General features: G+C 46.8%; 1 long non-coding RNA gene across 1 annotated transcript; it reads right to left on the bottom strand.

Moving 5' to 3' along the window:
• Positions 1–400: 400 nt before the first annotated feature.
• LOC132682749 (uncharacterized) lies at positions 401–4,389 on the bottom strand. The gene is made up of 3 exons (XR_009611844.3): positions 4,224–4,389; positions 3,622–3,737; positions 401–829 (listed from the first exon to the last, which is right to left on the bottom strand). It is a non-coding gene; the product is annotated as an uncharacterized LOC132682749 (long non-coding RNA).
• Between the last annotated feature and the right edge of the window lie 14,891 nt (positions 4,390–19,280).

The raw sequence follows: 19,280 nt of genomic DNA, 5'->3' as shown, positions 1-19,280 counted from the left end.
GGAATGAAATGAAAGTGTCCCAATCAAATTTTAATCAGGCACGTAAGTCCACTCCACGGTCACACAGAAAATCCAAAGCCTGTCGCCCGTTGTAGACAATCAACGCCTCTGAGCTACAAGTTTCATAGGATTTTTGCCTACCAAGGTGCTTTTTTTTTTAATTTTATTTTTAAGTGATCTCTGTGCCCAACGTGGGGCTTGAACTCACAGCCCTGGGATCAAGAGTCGCACGCTTCCCTGACTGAGCCTTCCAGGAGATCCATTGTGCTACTTCTATTAAAGAATTCACAATTTCTCATTTTTCATGAATCAAAGCTACTAACAATAACAACTAACTTTTTTTTAATTTTTTTTAACGTTTATTTATTATTGAGAGACAGAGAGAGAAGAGCACAAGTAGGGGAGGGGCAGAGAGAAGGGGAGAGACAGAATCCAAAGCAGGCTCCAGGCTCTGAGCTGTCAGCACAGAGCTGGACGTGGGGCTCAAACTCATAAACCGCGAGATCATGACCTGAAAGGAAGTCAGGGGCTTAACCGACTGAGCCACCCAGGAGCCCCGATAACAGCTAACTTTAATGGAAGACTTGCTATGGACCAACTGCAACAACCCTGTGATGTGGGTATCATTACTATCCTTATTTTACAGACAAGGACATAGGGGTTCAGAGATATCAGGTAGCTCCAGCAAAGTCATTCTGCTAGGAAGTGGATGAGCACAGGCTTGACCCAAGATCTGTCTTCTGTCAAAGCTCAGGTGATTCATCACAATACCATTTGGTCCAGCAGAGCTTCTGGTTTGCATGAGGTAGTCCCTGGTGTAACCACATAGCTAAAAAATAAAAGAGGGGGTGGGTGTCTCGATGAGACTGCAAGCCAGATCTGGGCAAATGCAGAATTCCCATTAAGCTCTTTGAAATATTGAAAATTGTTCACAGACTTCCTCTCATCTTCCACATCGTTAACACCTTTCAGTATCCCTACAAACCTGCAAGCTCAGAGATAGGGAATCACTTACTAAGTCCCATCCCTCATCTAAGAGACAGTCTGACTTTCAGCGGGGCTGTGCAATGCATATACTTGTAAGGCTCCCAGCCCCGCTCCACCAAGGGAGACCCCGGGAAGGGAGAAATAGTACATGGGCTTAAACAAGATATTATTATTTTCCTTTGCAAAATTGCTTCCTGGCATCCTATCCCTCACTGCCCAAGAAGCAGAGCCTTCAGCCTTAACCAAAAAATGGTGGAAAGGTTCTATTTATTTAAAAAAAAATTTTTTTAATCTTTATTTTTGAGAGACAGAGCACGAACAGGGGAGGGGCAGAGAGAGGGAGACACAGAATCCGAAGCAGGCTCCAGGCTCCGAGCTGTCAGCACAGAGCCTGAGGCGAGGCTCGAACTCACGGACTGTGAGATCATGACCTGAGCTGAAGTCGGACACTCAACCGACTGAGCCACCCAGGCGCCCCATATTTATTTTTTTTAAATAAGTCCTTCAGCCGTATGATATTGTGACCTCGTGTCTCTAAGATGTTGGAGATACCACATGTTGACTGCTTCTGGCCATTTTGAAACAATCTGAGATCTAAACCTACAGGCCAAGGAATACAAAGAGAGACCCGGGCCATCAATCATGTGCAGACACCCCTAAGTGTGCTTCCTCCTACTTCAGAGGTGGGAGTGGAGCTGGGGCAGAAGAATGTGAACCTTCAAATAGATCTTACTGGGTCCTAAAACAGGAATTAATATCGAAAGATCTTTCAGACAAGCCACATCAATGTGGAAAATAATACGAACCCGGCTACTCCTTCAGGTGAAACCGCCTCGGAGCTCATGTTTCTGTTGACTGTTAGCTGCTGGGAGCCTGGCCGGAAACTATTCATCCCTGTGTCCCCGCAGCGCCTAATATACAACTTGGCACACTGGAGTATTATGGAAATATTGGCTTTATTACTAAAAATAAAGTCTATAACCTCCAGGGCAGACACTGGAAGGAGACTGGCCAGGGGAAGAATGGGGGTTTGGGGTAGGCAGCTCCAGGGACCCTCCTACCATATTTAGGATTCGCCTTCTCTTTAGAGGGTTTTATGTCCATTACTCCTACTTCCACGGTGGTCTCAGGGAAGGGCTGGACTTCCCCTAACACGTTGGCCCCAACCATCTTTCCAGGTGAGGTCTGGAGCCTGCCCAAGGGAGGCTAGAGCCTTCAAAAAAGACTCTGCCAAGGGAATAGGAAACCACAGGAGGGAGGTAACTGAGAGATCCAGCGAGATTTGAGAGCCTGACTTTAAAACACGGCTTCACACATCAGCAGCCTGCAGTTCACTGTGGGCCCCTCGCCCTGCCTCTGTGCGGCAGAGAATACATTTCACCGCGTCCCACGATAAGGGTGCCTGAAGCCTTCAGAATTCTCCACGTCCACTGCCTAAAGGCCTTCCACACAAGTGATTTGGAAATTCTACAAGTGAAGTTAGAAATATCTGTATTTTTATAATATAGTTAGAAAAATTCTAAACCAGGGGCGCCTGGGTGGCTCAGTCGGTTAAGCATCCGACTTCGGTCTGGGTCATGATCTCAGCTGCAGGTGAGTTCAAGTTCAAGTTCAGCTGCAGGTGGTGGGCTCTGTGCTGACAGCTCAGAGCCTGGAGCCTGCTTCCGATTCTGTGTCTCCTCCTCTCTCTGCCCCTCCCCCATTCATGTTCTCTCTCTCTCTCTCTCTCTCTCTCTTTCTCTCTTGCTCTCTCTCTCAAAAATAAATAAACATTAAAAGATTGTTGTAACCAAAACAAGAAATAATATACATGCTATTGCAGGAATTACACTACTTAAACACATCACCAACCACTAAGAGAAAGTTAGGGTCAACCTCAGAACAAAAAGTTTGCTATCGCCGTGTACTTGAGGAGTGTCCCCTGACGGCAGGGCCACCCTCAGAAAAAAAGCTCCTATTTGCAGCCAGGAAATGATGCAACAAAATACATTAGAGATGTTTAGCAGATGCCAAGGCTGGTAAGCCAGCAACTGTCACCCGTATTCTCTCATCTCAAAATTTTGCATTAGTCAAAACGGGCAACCTCTTGTTGAGTTTTCAATAAATGTCATAAATGTGACCATACAAAATAAATTTATGCCGGCCAGGTACAGCTTTTCTGTGTTTTATATACTGTGTTCTTCGGTACATTTCATCTGGTAAAAGGACTTCTGTGTCTCTGAAAGTTTGAAAGCCCCTCCCTAGATCATTAAAGGGAGGTAGAGCCTTGTCTCCAGTTCCCCAGGACCCCATTTGTATTCTCTGTTCCCCAGGACCCCGAGACCTCCCCACAGACTTGTCCTTATTCCTGCAGGACTAAATAGGAAAACCAGGTCTCAAGTCGATGCACCCAGAAAGCATGTGAGCTGAGGTTGTTGGGAGGAGGCTTTTGGCTACACCCTGGGATGAACTGAGGGAGGGGCACTCATCAGAAATGCGGTAAGGGATCATTTTCTTACACACGACAGCCCAGTGATGCTGAGATGACTATACAACAGCCTTGCACATGAACGCCAAAGGGTCCTTCGGAGGGACCTAGACCCGCCCCACATTTACTTATGAGGAAACTGAGGCCCAGAGAGGGAAGTGACTTACCCAAGGTCACACCATGCTTGCTCCCTTCATTCTGTGTCCCTTCTTCCTTCCACCGTGGCCCTCCTTCTCACTTACAGTGATTATCAGTTTCTGAGGTGAGAGGGTTAACCTTCATTCTGAAAAGACGTTAGTCGTGATTTATATTTTTTAATGTGGCTAATGGTAGAAATAAAATGATAATGAGAGAGCAACACACGCTTTCAAAGTGACTGTTCGCCAAAGCGAACATTAAGCCTGATTTGATCACACCCATTAGAGATTTCAGCCGAACATTACAGGGATGTTTCTGGTGATTCTGTCTGATGGATGTGACAGGGTCAGCTGCTAGGGATAAAGAACCATCACTGAAATGCCCAGCTAGACAAGATTTTTATCAATTATAGGTACAAGAGAATTTGAAATGTTATGTGTAAATCAAACTATTTCTAAAATGAAGCAGTTATTTTTAAAAATTCACTTGTATAATATAAGCAGTTTTACCCTTATTGGCCTTTATCATAAGTAAAAAGATATTTGGGGAGGATAGATTCTATTTATTGTTTCAGATGTTGGATTTTATAATGTGAGACACCTATATGGAGAGCTTTAAGTCTAGAAGTTACCTTAGAGGCTGTAAGGTTCAACCTCTTCATTTTCCAAACGAGGCAGATGTGGTCCAGAGAGAGGAAGTGACTGTCTCAAGGTCACATAGCAATCGCCATCAGAGCCAGAACTATGAAAACGCCTCCAGATCCAGGTCAAGGCATGTCATTTGATTAAAAGCCCTCAGAGCTCTCTGCCCTATGAGCTGCAGAAACAAGATTGCAGTAATGAAAATACAAAGGAGCACAGTCTACTTCCTTTATAAGTCCTTTATTTTGCCTTTAAAAATATAATATTGTTACTTACTCAATTTCAAAAAAAATTTTAAATAATATACAATAAGACAATTGCTTATTAAAACAGATTAAAATGAAAGAGAGAAAGAAAGAAGGAAAAAGAAAGAAAAGAAAGAAAGAAAGAAAGAAAGAAAGAAAGAAAGAAAGAAAGGAGGGAAGGAGGGAGGAAGGAAAGAGGGAGGGAGGGAAGGAGGGAGGAAAAAAGAAAAGAAAAGAAGGGAGGAAGTCAGGCAGATAAGCAGAAATAAGAATGCCTGTGGGGGCACCTGGGTGGCTCAGTGGGTTAAGTATCCGACTCTTGATTTCAGCTCAGGTCATGATCTCATGGTTCTTGAGTTTGAGCCCCGCATCAGGCTCCATGATGATGGTGAGGAGCCTGGTTAGGATTCTCTCTCCTCCCTCTATCTCTGCCCCTGTATTGCTCTCTCTCTCTCTCTCAAAATAAATAAATAAATAAACAACAACAAAAAAGAATGTGTGTATGATTCATACGCACGTGTTCTCTGTGTGAGGGGGAGGGGTGATCGAGGAATACGTATTTTGACTGAAATCAAAGCCTCCAGTAAGATATTTAGATCTGTGTTTCCTACTAATAAAATTTTTATTTATTTATTTCCAAAAATCCTTCAACAGAGGCATAACTACAGATTCTCCCCTTCTTGCCTCTAATCCTGTCCCTTCTTCCTACGGAGCAACACTGTAGCACTCCGGGGCAGCAAGACTCCTTAGCCACCACCATGCCCACCCCTCCCACTGACGAGGACAACTGGGACCCCAGAGAGGGAGTAAATTGTCACAGGAATGGCAGAGGATGCTGGAGACACCCTGGACGCTTCGTGTCTGAGTTTCAGCCATGTTAATGATTAAAAAAAAAATTTTTTTTAATTTGTTTTTACAAATACCCCAGTTGCATAGCAACGGACGTCATCCCTGAATTGCTTTCGCCACCTCCCTGAGAACCTTGAGCCTGATGGTCGCAGAGTTTTTGTTTCCATGGTATTTTATTAGGCATAGTATCTTTTCATGCCTGGCATGCCCCATGGTACCCAGCTTATCCCTGGGAGACAAAGGGCAGAACGGGAAACTGGGCTTCAGAGAGTCAGATGGGGCCAAGGTCACACGGCCAGGCAGTGCTGCTGGTAGATCAGCTTCTGACTGTGAATCAGGCTCCTGAAGGCAAGTGCACTTTCCTCTCTGTGTTGTGTCCCCAACCCTCTTCCCCAAGGAGAGGTAGCAGACAGTGCACCCTGCTGCCTACTGATAAAAACCCTGCAATGACATAGTTGGGGCTCCAGCTCTATGGTCCGAGTGCCATCTCTTATAAGCTTTAAACATCTAACATAGGGGATTTAAGTGAAATGGTTGTTTTAAAGGGATATATATACGTATATATATATCAAGACTCAAAGGCTTCATGTTTGAAGTTTAGCAGAACACTGATGGCTACCTCAACAGATGACCTACAAACTTCACAGTCACCCAGGGGCTCCTGGGAGTTAGCTTAACACTGTTATGATTCAGGGGAATTACGAGAAACTTCAAAATGAGATTCATGGGCTCTGGATGAGGCAAGAACTAAGAGAGACAGATGTAGGAAGAAGTCAAGCAATTGTCAAGCACGGGCTGGGGAAGGTTACCTCTGTGGTCAGGATCCCACCTCTGAGCCTGAGGCTTATCGTTTAAAATAATAATAAATAATCTGGAGGCATCTTGGTTCAATTTGAGTATGAAAAGCCAGTGTCCACAGGCAGCTGCCGGGCTAGGCGTTCACCCTGCTGGGGCATTGGTGGAGACATTGTCGGAGACAAGAATAACTGGAAGCAGAGACATCCCAGCTGGGGCATCGCCCCCACCTACCCCCCTCCATCTGAATTTGCAGTCCTGGCGGTTAGAAAAAGTGTCTCCATCTTGTAAACACAGCAAATTTGATCTGGAAGTCATTGAGAAAACATAAACATGGAGCCTCATGCGGTCATGTTTACGCTGCTCCAGCCCCGGTGAAAGATGAGCCGTTTATGGAAGGATCGGGTTTTTTTCAAAGGCGCTTTTTTTTAATTTTTTTTTTATTTTTTACAAATGAAAATCCCAAGAAGTACACATTCCTGGGAAGACCAGAGTCCCGACGGAGAGACCACAAATGCACGAACAAGTGTTGCTTACGCAGGTAACGGATATGATGTCACACTTACTTGGGTTGTCTCCTGAAATTGCAGAAGTTGCTTTTCCCAAAAGTCAATTGCTTTTGAAGCGGAAATTCACAGTACTGGAACAGCTTCTAAACTATATCCTCAGTTAAGAATATGATTTTGTGACTATTTCATGCTTCTCAAACCCATTCCAACTTTGCAGGAACACAGACCAGGAATTTAGCCCCGCTCCCTTCATTTAATGAGTACATAAATGGAGGCACAGATTGGAAGTGACTTACTTAAGGTCGCAGAGCTTGTTAGTGCCAGAAGTAAACACAGGACAATGATTTCCTGATAATGATTTCCTGATGTTTACTGGTTCTTTCAGAACGTGTCGCTTCCAGATGCTGCCATGTACCTAACATTCTTGTCCGAGGGCAGTTCTGATATTGTGTTCTAAAGGGAGCAGGTAATGGGTATTATTCCATGACCGTGGCATGAAAGAAATGCCACATGATTGTTCTACAAATAAAGTAATTCTGATTAGGAGAAGCCATTTCAAAGGGTTGGTAGAGAAATGCACCAAGTCAGTCATGAGTGAATGGGGCCCATCCTGGAAGCAGCATCAGCACCACCCTCCCCGGGAGACATGGAGGGGCCCCAGATGCCCAAATGGAGCAGCCGTAAGAGCCTCTGGTTGTTGATGTCCTTGCACTTCAGAGTCTACACAGGTCGACATCTCTCCTGCTCCTGGGCCATGGCCTCTGCAGAAGACGTGGGTTCCTGGGCTCATTGAGGCTCCGCCTCCACTCCGGGGCCCGGGGAAGGAAGAGAGTAAAGGCCTGGAACCCAAGCCACCTCTCTGCTAAGTTGAGAGGACCTCTCCAGCCACTTCCCCCCACCCCAAATCCCAATTCTCTTTCTTCTGTTCTTGCTCCCCAGCCTCTCAGGCAGCTTCCGTCCCAGGTTAACACCATCGTCTCCGAAGTCAGGCCAGAAAAGCAGAGAGAATTCTCTTTTTCAACCCTATGCCCAAGGAATCCTGAAACAAGGAAAACCAAAAGACCTCTCTACCTAGAGCGAGAGAGGGAAAGATACAATAAGAACAAATTCCAGACAGATATCTCAGTAAATTATCCTGCCAGTGATATATGCCAACTTTTCCATGCAGAATTCAGAGCCCTTTATAATGGAGCCACGATGCACTTGTACAACACAAGCCCGTCTACAGGGCCCTGGCAGACTCACCGGTTCATGTGACCCTCAAATACTAAGGTAGGTCTCACTGTCCCATTTTACAGATGAGGAGACTAAGACTTAGTGAAATGATATTTGCAGGTTTTTTTCTGGTCTTGAGAAGAGGGTGGCAAGCCATGCATGATGTCAAATACCCTCTGAACTTGGGCCAAATTCTCAGTAAGCCAACATTTGTTAATACGGCTCCATGATAAATTTCCTCCTCGGGTTTAAAACAGCTGGATGAACTTGGGTGAAACAAACAAACGCGACTTTCAACATTCTTCTGCCCTGAGCTCCATTGTTTTTGTTCACTCAACTTCAAGGTTAGGGGGAAAAAAAAAAAAAGACCAAAGATCATAAACAATCCCCCTACTTTTGTTCCTCCTCGGCGTTTGAAGGTTTTGGAAAGAAATTCACTGAATGATGAAAAGAATTGTGTAAATTCCCTAGGGTTAGTCTAGGTCTCTGTGCCCTGGTGCCAAGACTCGTGAGACTGTGTCCTCAATCTCTATTTGTGTCCACACCCCAGCCTGATCTGCACCTTCAACGGGGTTGGGGCATTGACTGGTGTCAACTTCGTCATCTCCCTGGAGACACAGACTACAAACCTGAAAGAGCTTCCTCAGTCATTGCTATGGTCTGAATGTGTCCCCCCAAAATGCCTATGTCGAAGCCCTAACCCCCAACATCAGGATATCAGACGGTGGGGCCTTTGGGAGTGAGGAGGTTGTAAGGGTGCAGCCTTCACGAATGGGATTCGTGCTCTTATAAAAAGGACTCCCGAGAGCTCCCTCACCCCTTCTGCCATGTGAGGACACAGTGGCCTGCTATAAACCAGGAAGTAAGCCCTTATCAGACACCCCATCTTGGACTTCCAGCCCCCGGAACCGTAAGGAATAAATTTCTATTGTTTACAAGCCATCCAGTCTGTGGTATTTTGTTACAGCAACCAAACTAAACCAGTCATTCAGTACCTCTGGTTACCCAGAAAGCATTTACTGAGCGAGCGCTATGTGCCGGACATTGTTTTGGCTGTGGGGACTTAGTCACAAACAGATCAAAGCCCCTGCCCTCATGGAGCTCCTGTTCTGGCAGAGGGAGAGCAGAACAGATGGCAAATAGAAATAAATAAATATTATCCCAGGTGATGGTAGCAATAGGGAGAAAATACAGTTGATCCTTGAATAACTCAGGGGTTAGGAGCACAGTCAAAAATCTGAATATCTGACTCCCCCAAAACATAACTACTAATGGCCTTAGTACTTTGGCTGACCCAAAGCCAACTGTAGACAGCATAGTTGATTAACACACATTTGGTGTGTTACATGTATTATATACCGCCTCCTTACAATAAAGTAAGCTAGAGGAAAGAACGTGTTAAGGAAATCATAAGGAAGAGAAAGTATTTTCAGTACTGCACTGTATTTATTTTTTAAAAATCTGTGGGGGCGCCTGGTTGGCTCAGTTGGTTGAGCATCCCACTTTGGCTCAGGCCATGATGTCGCAGTTTGTGAGCTCGAGCCCTGCATTGGGCTCTCTGCTGTCAGCACAGAGCCCTCTTTGGGTCCTCTGTCCCCTTCTCTCTGCCCCCCCCCCGCACTCTCTCTCTCTCAAAATAAATAAACAAACCTTTAAAAAATATGCGCGGAAGTGGACCCACACAGTTCAAACCTGTGGTGTTCAAGAGTCAACTTGATCCTCCTCAACTTGATCAACTTTGGATCCTCTGCCCCCCTCTCGCTGTCCTTACATCCTTTACTCTCTCTCTCTCTCTCTCTCTCTCAAAAATAAATAAACATTTTTTTTTTTTTTAAAGTTAACCAGAAAGCAATATTACCCGGGTAGGCCATGGCTGTCCTCTGACTAAAGTCTCAACTCTAGCATCCCTCTAGGAAGTGACCTTGCTCAACTCACTGACATTTGCCCCAGGGCCACCATGTTCGGGTGTATAGGCTGTACACTGCACAACACAAAGGAGAATCATTCACACAGTGCCCTCGTGACTGTGAAACATGGAACTCATCCTCTCCAGGAATTCTCTTCCCCACCTCCAACCCCAGGCCATCACACGTTCTATATTCACCATTTCCAGAATATGAGATTTCCTTTTGTGCCCTTTATATGCTCAGGTCCCTTTCTTAGGAAAGTATCTCTTTACCTTCTCCATCCACAATCTCTTATTCTTTCAAGACCTAGTTCAAATATCTCTGTTCTTCAAAGGTCATTCTGACTCTCCAGCAGAATCTGTGCCTTTATTTTGTCCCTAACGCTATGACCTCTCTTATCATATTGGTTTGCCATTTCCCCAGTAAACAGCCTGGGGACACAAACTGAATATCATATTCATTCGGATTTCCTCAGAGTTGATTGCATGAGCATGGATGATGGAATGAAGAAAAAACAGTGACAACCCCAGGACGTTCGTTTTTAGATCTATCGTCCAACATTTTTCAAAGCGTTTCAATTTGTTTCAATTTCAGTTTGTTTTCTCAACCTGTTCTGCAAAGCATATCTCTTAAAAGGTTAATTCTGAATTTTAAAAAAAGGTTCAATGGGTGAATTTCAGGGAAATTCGTATTACAGGTAAAGAATTCCTTTATCTAGTCCTTCTCCGGGGCTTTCATATGCTAATAATCATTTTGAATCCCCAAGGAGGGAAAATAGAAAACCAGACTTATTTTGACCATGAATGTGCTTTTTCACAAATACCTGTGGGCGCAAGAGATCTATTGTTATGTTTCCTCTATATCTGTGTTCCAACTCCCTAACCAAGAAACAGGGGAGGTTGGTTGAAATAGTTGCTGTTTCGTGTGTTTAAGAAGCAACAGAAGGAAAAGACGGAGGGAAGGCTGAGGCAAAATACAAGAGGACCTTTAGTGTTAAGCTAATGGGTGGATGCTATTTGGTGGGCAGTGGGCAGACACCAGCAGACGTCAAATAGAGTCTTTGCATTTTGGAAAGTCACGCTGGAATCACTAGAGAGAAAAGAATTGGTAGGGGCAAGGGTAGTTGAATCAAGTGAGGGGGCCATCGCCGTAGTCGAGGCTAGCAATAATGGCGGCCTCAGAGAAATAATGGCAGTGGAATTGAGAAACAGAGACACAGAGAGATAAAGAGGCAGAGACAGAGACAGAGAGACAGAGATAGAAAGATGTGGAAGTTAAAAAAAAGAGACAGACAGAGAAAGACCTTCAGAGGAAGTTACAAGTGGAAATAGCGGAACTTAGGACTTGGTCACAAGTTAAGTTGTCCTGGGTGATGTGAGAGGAGCTCAGGCAAAGCTCAGACCGGGGTGCAAAACGGAAGCAGGTGTCAAAAAACTCAGGATAAATATTTTAATGCAGTATGTTTTTAAGTTTATTTACTTTTGTTTTTAGTAATCCCTACACCCACGTGGGGCTCGAACTCAACCAAGAGATTGAGTCACATGCTTTTCCGACTGAGCCTGTCAGGCGCCCATTAATGCAATATTTTTATTTTTTTTATTTTCTTATTTTTTAAGTGTATTTATTTATTTTGAGAGAGAGAGGGAGAGAGCAGGAAGGGGCAGAGGGAGAGAATCCCAAGCAGGCTCCCCACTGGCAGCACAGAGCCCAATGCGGGGCTCGAATCCACGAAGCTGTGAGATCATGACCTGAGCCGAAACCAAAAGTTGGACGCTTAACTGACTGAGCCACCCAGGTGCCCCCACAATGTTTTTAACAATAAATAGTAATGTAAAACATTCATGATATATAAAATATTAAATTTTTAAATAAAGACAGGATGTGTTACTGATTTCTTACTTCTGCTTCGTTGTGCAATATGGCTCAGTGAGGCACTGAATGTAGGGTGACCCCCAGCTTACAGACTTGTGGTGCTTAAAAAACAGTGAGAGAAGGAACTGGTCTGGGGTAGAAGTTGGGGGGTGTTACTCTGGCTCTTCACAGGTGTGCTCGGCCCCCTCAAGCTGCAGCTGAGGTCTATCTGGTGTAGGACTAAAAAACAATCTCTGAGATTGGGGGGTGAGAGAGAGAGAGAGAGAGAAGCGAATTTTGGCTCAATGCTGCGACCACCAAATTCACTCTCTTCTCAAAATGGACGGTAACCTTTACTTAGCTTCCCCACATCAAATGGAAAGTGCCAGGAGGGTGTTCCAGGAAAAAGCACATTGCTTAAGCAGTTCAAACTGGACCGCACCGACGTGCCAGACCTCCACCCAGGTGCCCAAACCCGAGCTGTGACCATCATACTTATGCCCATTCACCAACCCTTCATCTCCTCCCCCTCCTCCCTTTCCCCCCTTTCCCTCCTCCCTCCCCCTCCTCCCTCTCCTCCTCCCCCCTCCCCTCCCTTCCTCCTCTTTCTCCCTCCCCTCCCCCTCCTCCCCCTCCTCCCTCCCCCTCCTCCCTCCCCCTCCTCCCTTCCCCTCCTCCCTCTCCTCCTCCCTCTCCTCCTCCCCTTCTCTCCCCTCCCCCTCCTCCCTCTCCTCCTCTCCTTCCCTCTCCTCCCCCTTCTCCCCTTCCTCTCTCCCCTCCTCCCTTCCCCTCCTGCCTTCCCCCTCCTCCCTCTTCTCCTCCCCCTGCCTCCCCTCCCCCTCCTCCCCCTCCCCTTCCTCCTCCTCCTCCTTCAGTTTGCTAGCTCTGGGTGAGAAGGGCTGATGATGATGAGTGGGGAGAAGGAGGGAGAGGAGAACCACAGCAACAGAGGATGAAGGAAAGAAACAAAGGCTGAGAGGAAGAAAGGAGAAAAAGGGAAAAAAAGAAGGTGGTATAGAGAAGGTGAAGAAGAGAGGAAACGGTGCTAAGTAAGATCATTGGTTTTCTAAATTAGGAATAAACTATTTGACATAAACATCAAAGTTGAAAGCTGCCGCGGTGACCAACTGAAGACAGATGGCACACTGATTAACACTATTTTTTTAGTAGGGAAAGAGGCCTCCATCCAGAGCACATGGCACCTGCCTGACCTCCCCAGGAGCACCCTGAGAAGAAGGTCGCTGGGGGCCCAGCTCTGACTCTGGCCCACGGAGGTGGGTCTGCACCTGGCCCCTTCGTTCTGCTTCTGCGGGAGCTCTGAAGGCCCAGGGAATAAACATACTCTAGGGATTAGTGGCTGAAGGGAATAACTGCTTTCTCCTCTTTAAAAGGAGAGAGAGTGGCGCCTGAGTGGCTCAGTAAGTTGAGCATCAGAATTAAGCTCAGGTCATGATCTCATAGTTTCCTGAGTTCGAGCCCCACTTTGGGCTCACTGCTGTCAGCGCAGAGCCTGCTTTGAATCCTCTGTCCCCTTCTCTGTCTGCCCCTCCCCCTCCCCAAAATAAAAAACATCTAGGGGGCCTGGGGGGTTCAGTCGGTTAAGCATCTGACTTCGGCTCAGGTCATGAATTCACGACCCGTGAGTTCGAGCCCCACGTCGGGCTCTGTGCTGACCACTCAGAGCCTGGAGCCTGCTAACAATTCTGTGTCTCCTTCTCTCTCTCTCCCCTTCCCTCGCTCACACTCTCTCTATCTCTCTCAAAAATAAATAAACATAAAAAAACAGGAAACAATAGAAAAAGTAAATAAATAAACATAAGAATAGGAAAGAAAAGGAAAGGAAAGAAAGGAAAAGAAAAGGAGAGCAAGAATGAGTGAGAGAGGGGCCACCCGTGGTGATGTTGTTGTTCCCAGTCTTGGACGCACACACCAGACAAGAGAAATGACCCAGAGAAGACGAGATGGAGCAAGTCCGGGTTCCTTCCAAGAGAGACTTTGGTGACGTGAATGTGATTGCCAGAGGAGGCAACTTTCCTGTAAACTCAAAGTATGCTGGCACTCCCTGTCACCATGGGGTCATTCCTGAGCCCTGGAGTCAGGATCACAGTTGTTGAGGAAAAATCCCAGTGTCTGCCGAGCCAGGGTGATTTGGCAGGCCATGGCAACAGCCTCGGACTGAGTCAGGAGAGCCCTACCACTAAATCAGATGCACAGATCACGGCTGTCTTTCTGGAGCTCAGTTTTCACATCTATAAATAGGGGGCGATGGTTTAGCCCTCCTGTGGTTCCCAGATGTGCATCCAGGGATGACCCACGTCAGACCCGCCAAGGGGGTAGGGGCGTGAGTGAGGGGCAGAGGCTTCTTTCTACACACACTCTCTGGGCCGACCCCCAGACTCTGACTTCATCTGTCCAGAACTGCCAGGCTGGTGCTGATAACTAGCCATGCTGGGTAAAATTGCTGGGCTTAAATGACCTCGGACGTCCTTTCTGGCCCACGGACAGCCAGAGACAACCACGAGAAAAGCTTACTATAAATTACATCCAAGTTATTTGGGGATGGAACTTTCTTTCAAATAACGCGGAAAAGAAGGACAGGACGGCCTGCCGATTTAAAAATATTTCAAAAAATAATGCTTGTGATGGGAAACAGAATCCACATAAATAAACAGAACCGACACGGCCCTTAAGAAAAAAATCTGCCCTCAACTTCAGCTCCTTAAATATAAGCTACAGGGAGTGTAGGAGGGGCAGGGCGCGAGGGAAGTCTCTTTCTCCCTGACAATTACAGAGCGATTTGTTGCTGAGGTCACAGTGGCCCCTGTTTGGGCCCTTTACAGTTCGCTAAGCTCCACTAAGCTTAGGTATTAGGGAATCCTGCGTTGGAACATTTGTGATGGGGGAAGGAGGAGGAAGGAGGAAGAGAGGAAGCTTCTTCTTTTTTTTTTTTTTTAAATTTTTTTAATGTTTATTTCTGAGACAGAGAGAGGCAGAGCACGAGCAGGGGAGGAGCAGAGAGAGAGAGAGGGAGACACAGAATCCAAAGCAGGCTCCAGGCTCCGAGCTGTCAGCACAGAGCCCGACGCGGGGCTCGAACTCACAGACCGCGAGATCATGACCTGAGCCGAAGCCAGACGCTCAACTGACTGAGCCACCCAGGAGCCCCAGTCTTTTTTTTTTTTTTTTTTTTTTTTTTTTTTTAAGCTCTGCCTGAGGCCACGTCTAAATCTTGGGGCACAGTTCTGTTTGTCTTCCTTTTCTACCCCCGTTGCTAATGTTCCAGGCATTCTCTGCCCCACTGCTCAGTATTTGTCTATGGCCGCGAAGTAGAAAATAATGTCTGTACTTGTTATTGGTGTGCCGATGGTGTGACCACCTCGTTTGCTGGATCCGGGACAAAGTAAGTCCCCCTTTGAGGCTAAAGCTGTATCCTTTAGGAGGAGAAAGGGAAGGGGATGCTTGTCTGCCTTTTGTCTGTGCCTGTGTGTTGTTTGGCAAAGAATCATTTAAAGTTGCAATTATTTCAGTGAAAAGATAAACCCCCCTCCCCGCCCCCGCCCTTAGCACACGTCTCACGGCACAGGTGTGCGGTATAAGGCTGCCTTTTTTTTCACCGTGAAATGCCCTGGAACCGAGGGATTCCTCAATAAACAATTTCATCCTGGATTTGCCATGTATGAAGCTGGATGTGAAGCTTCCAGATGTCTTCCCAAAGGCCCCGTGCCCTGAGGCACACTGACTGCTCCCAGACATCCCCCTGGACTGCAGACAGCCCACAGCTGTCTCAGCAGCAGATTGCTATTATTTTGGTAATTTCATAAAATGCCACATCCGACGGGCACCTTTCATCCAGAGAGGCTGCTGAAGATGTTCAGAGGAGTCAGAATTACCGGCCCACCCCCTGCTACCCTCCGGAGTCATATTCATGACTAATATTAATATTAGCCACAGAAAACATTTAACGTCTGTACCACCTTACCACCCACAAGTTTTACCTTGAAGGAGGATGTGTTTCTTGCACTAAATTGCCGAAGGAATTACCTACTGGCCAGGACACCATGGCAGGAAAACCCTTCCGTTATTCTTTTTGTTTGTTTGTTTGTTTATTTCTTTTTGAGACAGAGAGAGACAGAGCATGAATGGGGGAGGGTCAGAGAGAGGGAGACACAGAATCCGAAACAGGCTCCAGGCTCTGAGCCATCAGCACAGAGCCCGACGCGGAGCTTGAACTCACAAATCTCGAGGTCATGACCTGAGCCGAAGTCGGACGCTTAACCAACTAAGCCACCCAGGCGCCATTATTCTAAGTGCCAGGGGGACTGTGAACGGTCAGACAGACAGCCTTCTTACTCCTCATCTCACCTACAGATGCCACCAGGAGGTACCTGTTTGGTAGCACTCAACTGGCTCTGGCGTGATGATGATAATAATTAATAATAATAATAACAACTGGTGTCACTGGGTACCTACTATATACACCAAGCTTTGAGTACAATGCTTAATGTGCATGATTTAATTTAATCTCCATAGCAACGCTATCAGGTGGGTATGATTACGCTCCCCATTTTATAGGAGAAAATAAAAATAGATGAGGCTCCCAGAATGTAGACGTCTAGTCAAAGGTCACAAAGCTGGTAAGTTAGAATTCAAATCCAGCTTTGTCTGGCTTGGGGTTCACGATCTCAAATACTATGCCCTAATTGTCCCTGACAATGTGTGGCCCCAATACATGTGGAAAAGCATTAGCCACCTCGTCACACAGATATAGTGCATCTTATCAAGAACCTGTTGGGGCGCCTGGGTGACTTAGTCGGTTAAAAGGTCCAACTTCAGCTCAGGGCGTGAGCTCATGGTCCATGGGTTCGAGCCCCGCATCAGGCTGTGTGCTAACATCTCAGAGCCTGGAGCCTGCTTCAGATTCTGTGTCTCCCCTTCTCTCTGCCCTTTCCCCGCTCGTCCTGTCTCTGTCTCTCTCTTTCTCTCCCTCTCACTCAAAAATAAATAAACATTGGGGAGCCTGGGTGGCTCAGTTGGTTAAGCGTCCGACTTCGGCTCAGGTCACGATCTTGCAGCATGTGAGTTCGAGCCCCGCGTCGGGCTCTGTGCTGACTGCTCAGAGCCTGGAGCCTGTTTCGGATTCTGTGTGTGTCCCTCTCTCTCTGACCCTCCCCCGTTCATGCTCTGTCTCTCTCTGTCTCAAAAATAAATAAACGTTAAGAAAAAAATTTAAAAATAAAAATAAATAAATAAATAAATAAATAAATAAACATTAAAGAAAAGAAAAAAGAACCCTGTTAAGTGCAGACCCGCGGGCTGGGGTCAGAAGTCAAGAAGAGAAATGAATAGCCAATTCTGCTAATAACCAGTCACACTAACAGGGTAACCAACAGTCCTAGGTTGCCTGGGACTGTCCTAGTTTTAGCACCAAGAGCCTTCATCTCAGATGTGCTAAGCAGAATTCTAGGATGACTCCCCAAATTCCTGGCCCCTGCTGTACACACAACTTCACCCACTTATTCAATCAAACATTAAATGTAGGTGTTGCTGCGAAGGGATTTTCCAGGTGCAAATAAGTTGACTTTAAGATACAGAGATGAGCTGGGTGAGCCTGACCTTATCAGAGGAGCCCTTTAAATCTGGGTTTGGAGGTCAAAGACGGAAGTCAGAGAGATTGGAAGTACAGGGGATTCAATAAGGCTTTGGAGATGGGGGGGGTCACGTGACACGGAATATGGGTGGCTGCCCCTAGGAGCTGAGTGGCCTCCGGCTGACAGCCACGAAAGAATGGTGACCCCAGCCCTACACTGGAGGAAACTGAAATCTGCCAACAACTTGAGTGAGCTTGGAAATGGATTTTTATCCAGAACCTCCAGATGAGGACTCGGCCTGGCAGACACCTTGATTTTCAGCCTTTGAGCCTCTGAGTTACCCAGTCATGCCTGGACTTCCACCTACAGAACCATAAGCTAATATGGGTGTCGTTCTACATGGCGATAATTCCTTACGCAGCAGTAGAAGTTCAATATGCCAGGAAACTCTTCGGTCCCGGGCAAACCGGGACACCTGGTCACCCTAGATGAATGGAGGCCCACGTGGTATGTGTTGCAGGGACATCTACACCGCTTTCATGGAGTTAGCGCCTGTACCATAGGTAGGATTTAGATAGACAGGAGGGGAAGGGAGAGAGGCGTTTTAGAAGGCAGACGCAGCGTAAGCAAAGGCAGAGAGGCAGAGACACGTGAGGGATATCAACTGAGATGCTACCAAGGCACCAGTGAAATCCTTGAGAGAGTTAAGTACCTGGGGGCAGGCACTTTTTAACTGCAGCATTGGAAAGGGTCTGTTCCCGAGCCAGGAAAATGGAAATGAGATTAGCAGCCTGTTTTGTTTCTGGCATCCAGGCACTGATGCAGTCCGGCCTCCCCCAGGAAACTCTGAACGCCTTGAATGCAGGCACAGGGCTTGGAGCCGTGTGACCCCAGAGCCTAGTGCAGGGTCTGTAAGTGCCGAGTAAAGACGGGATGGATGGTTTAATGTGGACCAAACAACACCACTCTAGGTATAAAGTGGTAGCTTAAACCTGCAGCCACGTTGTCCCTGGAAATTTCTAAGACGTTGGCTAGACAGACACCTCCATTCTAACCCTGCCTCCTCCTGGACCTGACCGTCCTGCTACATATGGGGCCTCCTGTGTCCTCCTCCACGGGACCAGGGGCTCTGATGTGACAGCCAGTCTCAGCGCTGCTCTTTGGGCAAGTAACTTAACTTTTCTGTGCCTCCCCCTTCTCGTGTGTGACAAGGGAACCAGAGGTCCAAGCTCACCTGGTGATTATAAGGATTAAACAAGTCAATACAACAGGACAGCCCTTAGTATGGAGCCCAGCAAAGGGTCCCTTTCAGTCAGCTTAGTCGTTATTATAATGAACGTTTATTTTATTATTTTTTAATTTTTTAATTTTTTTAAAAATTTTTTAATGTTTATTTATTTTTGAGACAGAGACAGAGCATGAATGGGGGAGCGTCAGAGAGAGAGGGAGAACACAGAAGCAGAAGCAGGCTCCGAGCTGTCAGCACAGAACCCGACGCGGGGCTCGAACCCACGGACCGTGAGATCATGACCCGAGCCGAAGTCGAAGGCTCAACCGACTGAGCCACCCAGGCGCCCCATGAACATTTATTTAAAATTTTTTTTTTAACGTTTATTTATTTTTTGAGACAGAGAGAGACAGAGCATGAACGGGGGAGGGTCTGAGAGAGAGGGAGACACAGAATCCGAAACAGGCTCCAGGCTCTGAGCTGTCAGCACAGAGCCTGACGCAGGGCTTGAACTCACGGACGCGAGATCATGACCTGAGCCGAAGTCAAAGGCTTAACCGACTGAGCCACCCAGGTGCCCCTATTTTAAATAGTAATGACAAATTTGGTGACCAATTCAGGTGGAGACCCTTTCACCACCCCACCCCAACCCGAGGGCATTTTCATTTTGCCAGAAGACTCTTGACATGGAAAAACCTTTCAAACCCAACAGGAGGACGGCTCGATGGAGGTGGGTGGGTCAGACTGGGGAACCTCCAGAAGGCTGCTCCTCAAAGTGTGGTCTGTGGACCCACATGGGCCACACCTGGGAGCCGGTGAGCAACTCTAGAGTCTCGGCCCTCCTCCGGACGGCCCAGGGC

Source organism: Panthera onca, chromosome C2 (assembly GCF_046562875.1).
Source record: "Panthera onca isolate mPanOnc1 chromosome C2, mPanOnc1 haplotype 2, whole genome shotgun sequence".
Classification (NCBI taxonomy): domain Eukaryota; kingdom Metazoa; phylum Chordata; class Mammalia; order Carnivora; family Felidae; genus Panthera; species Panthera onca.
This window is presented reverse-complemented; position numbering and strand designations above follow the sequence as displayed.